The 5,449-nt window shown below is 42.2% G+C and overlaps 2 pseudogenes; one reads left to right on the forward strand and one right to left on the reverse strand.

The window, feature by feature from the left end:
- Window positions 1-841: 841 nt before the first annotated feature.
- On the reverse strand, window positions 842-959 carry LOC134937981 (5S ribosomal RNA; annotated as a pseudogene).
- A 1,855-nt stretch (window positions 960-2,814) lies between these two features.
- LOC134937993 (5S ribosomal RNA) lies at window positions 2,815-2,932 on the forward strand (annotated as a pseudogene).
- Window positions 2,933-5,449: the final 2,517 nt, after the last annotated feature.

The following is a 5,449-nucleotide window of genomic DNA, read 5'->3' on the forward strand; positions in this document are numbered from 1 at the left end:
GAAGATTCTTCGAAAGGACGTGATGAAGTTGGTGTAGTTGGAAACCACGGGATCAGATCGTTCCCATAACGGAGACACCCAATCCAACGCTGACCCTTCAAGCAGGGAAATGATATACGCTACCTTAGAGCGATCCGTAGCGAAGTTATGAGAGAGCAGCTCGAAGTGCACCTCGCACTGATTTAGAAAACCACAGCAATTCTTTTGGTTCCCATTATAGCGGGAAGGAGTAGGAAGCTGAAGACGTGACCTGGTACCAGCCGGAGGTTGGACATTACTGGAAACAGCAACTGGAGCAGTTACGGGAACTGGAGACGGAATTGCGGAGGCTAAGGATGCTTGAATTTGATCCAATCGGCCGGACAATTCCTGGAGATATTGCATCACCTGACCCTGTGTCGCCTCTTGGGACTGAACTCGGGAAGCCAAACTTTGGATGGCACTCGACTCTGTGTTCCGATCCCCCGGGTCCATGTGGCCTGAGTATACTATCACTGACCTGGTTTGGAAGTGTTGTGGACTCGGGGTTTCTTCCGGTGACCGGGAAGAGGAACCGCTACTGGGCCGCAGTAGAGATGGCCGGATGTAGGTCTTCCTCATACAGGATTAGGACGGTAGACAGGAGGCACGGGTGGATGCTTGAAGGTCTCCTGAAAGATCGTTATGTAGGTGAAAATATGTATTTATACCTAGGATAACTTCACCAGTTATGGTAAGGGACGAAAAGTGCAAGCAAATGATGGTCAAATCTAGGGATGGTGTCTGACTGTGGAAAAATAATTTTAGAAAAAAGAGGGAAAGAAAAGGAAAAGTGATAGGGATGAAGGTCTCCTTGGAAAATGGCCCACTGCACCTGGTATTCTCAGGAGGTTCCCCTTCCTAGTACTGACCAGGCCATACCTGCTTAGCTTCCGAGATCGGACAAGATCGGGCGTATTCAGGGTAGTATGGCCGTGGGCCGTTTGTTGAAGGAGAAGAGATAACCACTTCTGCTGTCTGTACTATACATAAATCAAAACTGTTGATAGTTCGAAATTGTATTTCCAGATGAGAGAGTGTATGAGGGATGGAAAATTGAATTTTGAAGCAAGCGTTTGGAGAGAGACAGGAATGTGAATACTGAATATGGATTATTGGTGAAAATTAAGGGATCCTGAAAACTGTCTTCTCACAAAGTATATAGACTAATAGTGCTCTAATAGAACTTGCTCAATAGGAGCTGAAAGCTGTCTTAATATTAACAATAAAGTGACCGTGCAGGAATAATTGAATGAATGAAAAATGAATAATTAATTAATACTGGCTAAATAGGAGCTGAATGCTGGCTCAATATTACCAATAAAGTGACAGTGCAGGAATAAATGAATTAATAAAAACATGAATAATTAAATAATTCATGAAAAATGTGCACTAGACTGAATAGGTAAACAATTAATTAATGAAAATTCAGAAAAAATGAAAGAAAAGAAAAGGTCCTGGAACGAGATTACAGTCCTTGTAGGAGCCAAACTGATGGAGCTATAATGGTTCGAGACAATGCCCGTTACATTTGCATTGATTGATTGATAAATAAACGAAACATTAAATGATTATTCTGAGAAAGAAAGAAAAAAAAGGGGGAATGGGAAAAAACCCAATCAGGGCAATGCAGGGCTGAAATGAATCAGCTGATTAGTGCACAATGAGTTCATTGATTAAACAAAAACAGAGGCAAATTCATAGCAAACAAACGGAAAAACACATTGAGCTCAAGGCTGGCTCCAAAAATAACTGAACTCTTAATGGTATATTTGCCACAAGGCATCATTTCATTATTAATTTTGATTTCTCCGCACATACTAAGGATAACTACCAGATATTTATTTATCTATCACAATAGGGACCAAAGTAATGCTTTGGAGCCAGCCTTGAGCTCAAAGTGTGTCTCTTTTTATTTATGAACTTAGTTTGTCAAATTAATCAAATTAACCAATGTCAAACTCTACCTCTATATACCATTAAGAGTTCAGTTATTTTTGGAGCCAGCCTTGAGCTCAATGTGTTTTTCCGTTTGTTTGCTATGAATTTGCCTCTGTTTTTGTTTAATCAATGAACTCATTGTGCACTAATCAGCTGATTCATTTCAGCCCTGCATTGCCCTGATTGGGTTTTCCCATTCCCCTTTTTTTTTCTTTCTCAGAATAATCATTTAATGTTTCGTTTATTTATCAATCAATCAATGCAAATGTAACGGGCATTGTCTTGAACCATTATAGCTCCATCAGTTTGGCTCCTACAAGGACTGTAATCTCGTTCCAGGACCTTTTCTTTTCTTTCATTTTTTCTGAATTTTCATTAATTAATTGTTTACCTATTCAGTCTAGTGCACATTTTTCATGAATTATTTAATTATTCATGTTTTTATTCATTCATTTATTCCTGCACTGTCACTTTATTGGTAATATTGAGCCAGCATTCAGCTCCTATTTAGCCAGTATTAATTAATTATTCATTTTTCATTCATTCAATTATTCCTGCACGGTCACTTTATTGTTAATATTAAGACAGCTTTCAGCTCCTATTGAGCAAGTTCTATTAGAGCACTATTAGTCTATATACTTTGTGAGAAGACAGTTTTCAGGATCCCTTAATTTTCACCAATAATCCATATTCAGTATTCACATTCTTGTCTCTCTCCAAACGCTTGCTTCAAAATTCAATTTTCCATCCCTCATACACTCTCTCATCTGGAAATACAATTTCGAACTATCAACAGTTTTGATTTATGTATAGTACAGACAGCAGAAGTAGTTATCTCTTCTCCTTCAACAAACGGCCCACGGCCATACTACCCTGAATACGCCCGATCTTGTCCGATCTCGGAAGCTAAGCAGGTATGGCCTGGTCAGTACTAGGAAGGGGAACCTCCTGAGAATACCAGGTGCAGTGGGCCATTTTCCAAGGAGACCTTCATCCCTATCACTTTTCCTTTTCTTTCCCTCTTTTTCTCTCTTTTTTCTAAAATTATTTTTCCACAGTCAGACACCATCCCTAGATTTGACCATCATTTGCTTGCACTTTTCGTCCCTTACCATAACTGGTGAAGTTATCCTAGGTATAAATACATATTTTCACCTACATAACGATCTTGTACCATATATGCTAAAAAGGTCAACAAGATCCTCCTATTAGTAGCATCATTTGATTGCCAATCATCATATTTTTACATTTTTATAATTTTTTATACAAGGATCAATTAAAGGTTAAGTTTTAATTACTGACATCTCCATTTACATCACACCTATTTAATAATCAAGAGTGCTCCCAAAAAAGGGTTTTTTGTCTTTTCTCTTATCTTCAATGTAGTTCATCTACAAATTTCCTGGGAGCACCACCAATCAAAAAGCAGTTCTGAAATTGTGTTGTAAATTGCTCTCATATTGGTTAACATATTATTCTAATATTTACACATTTATATGGTACTGGTGCGGATTCACACTCATCATAGTAGTACAGGTCTCCTGAAAGACAAGACTTGTAAAGGTGCTGGTAAATTGGTGGAGAGTCCCAAAAGCTTACTGTGAACGATGTTGAGGTGCTTGGAGGCACGGAGGTGCTGAGTGCTGAGGCACGGAGGTGCTGAGACACGGAGGAGCTGAGGCACGGAGACGCTGAGGCACGGAGACGCTGAGGCACGGAGACGCTGAGGCACGGAGGTGCTGAGTGCTGAGGCACGGAGATGCTGGAGGCACGGAGGTGCTGGAGGCACGGAGGTGCTGGAGGCACGGAGATGCTGAGTGCTGGAAGCACGGGAGCTCTGGAGATCACAGGTACGGTAGTAGCGATGATACTCAGGCGCCGGAGCTCTGCCCGGCGTCTGGATTTGTACTTCCCGCAAGCCCCTGATTGGAGAGGCGCTGATGACGTCACCTGTCCCCAGAGACGTCGGACGCGCCCGCGACGTCCACACTATGGACGCCGGACGGAGCGCCGGGAGACAGAAACCGCCAGCGGGGACGACCGCCCGGGCAGCCAGCAGCCTCGGAGGGACAAGCCCGGCGGCCGCGGCGGGGACATGACACGTAGAGGTAGGAAGGTTCTTGGGCTGTATGATATGGTCACACAGAAAATGTTAATCACAGCAGATACATTGTAAGGTGATAAGTAATTTACATTAATGTTTCAAGACCTACAGTAAAACATGACACATGAAAGGGTAAATAGAGTTTTCTATGTAAACTTTGAGACAATTAATTTTTTTCTCCTGGGTAATATCATGATCTGATATCCTCTGGGTCCCAGTTTGCAAAGGTCACTATGTTGTCGGTGGTGGATCCATTTTGGTTGAAAGGGCGGAATTACCATATGACAGATCTGTGGCTGATATTAATACAAGTAAGGACTGAGGAGAGCTGAGCTCTTCCCGGAACCCTGAAACATGAGTTACAAATAAGAGAAAGGAAGCAGAGCATCTACAGGCTATTTACCTACTCCAACTCCCAGACCAGATCAATACTTTCTGGGCTACCTTTCAACCCAGGAGCTACAGTATGGACATTTACGGCGGGATGTAATGAAGCTCGAGATCGCCGGAGGTGTGTGATGCTGGTCGATCCTGGACTTTTTTTTAAAGGGGCAATCACTTACAAGGTATGGTCTTTGCCTTGTAAGAGTTTGCCCTTTTAAAAAAGAGTTCGAGATTATCCGGCATCCCGCACCTCTGTCGATCCTGGACTCCATTACATCCCACCAACCACTTTTTTAGGACCTGGAAATTATCTAAACAAAAACGCTATGTTTATTTAACACAATTCCTTAACAGAGCTACAGCACTAATGCTGGTGTCCTAAGGTGAGTTAGGGAGGACAGAAGCCTCCTATGGAGCAGGAGGCATCCCTTCTCTGGTATTACATATTGTACTACTGCTTTTCTTGCTCTTACTGCTGACAGCAAGGTTGACCTTAGGTCTGGGGTGGCCAGAGACTCCCAAATCTCAGGTGCTGCTCCCAGCTGCCTGGGTGTATATTTGTCGATTTTGATAGATTTTAATTGATTTCAGATTGATTAAAATTAATCTAATCAATGTTGTGCATACTTAGCCCTGTAAGTCCAACATCTATCAACATCAATTTTAATCAATCTGAAATTCATTAAAATCGACCTTGTGTTTAAAATATTGGATGATTGACATTATGTAGTCTAGCCTGTGTTTTATTTACTCACTAACCACTGACACCCTAGGCAGCCACCTATGATCAATGCCCCCGCCCTGTAGACTAGCCATGCAAGTGTCACCCTGTGAGCATACCCTATCACCAGCAGACCAATGGGAGCCTGGTCCAAAGCCATTTCAGCCTCACTGAACCCAGCTCTAACAAAGTTAATTTTCTGATAGTTACAGCTACCACACTTACTGAACCTCTGTCATACTCCTGACAGACCAGGGAGACTGTTGCTTCCCATCCAGTCC

This window comes from Pseudophryne corroboree, chromosome 6 (genome assembly GCF_028390025.1).
Source record: "Pseudophryne corroboree isolate aPseCor3 chromosome 6, aPseCor3.hap2, whole genome shotgun sequence".
Classification (NCBI taxonomy): domain Eukaryota; kingdom Metazoa; phylum Chordata; class Amphibia; order Anura; family Myobatrachidae; genus Pseudophryne; species Pseudophryne corroboree.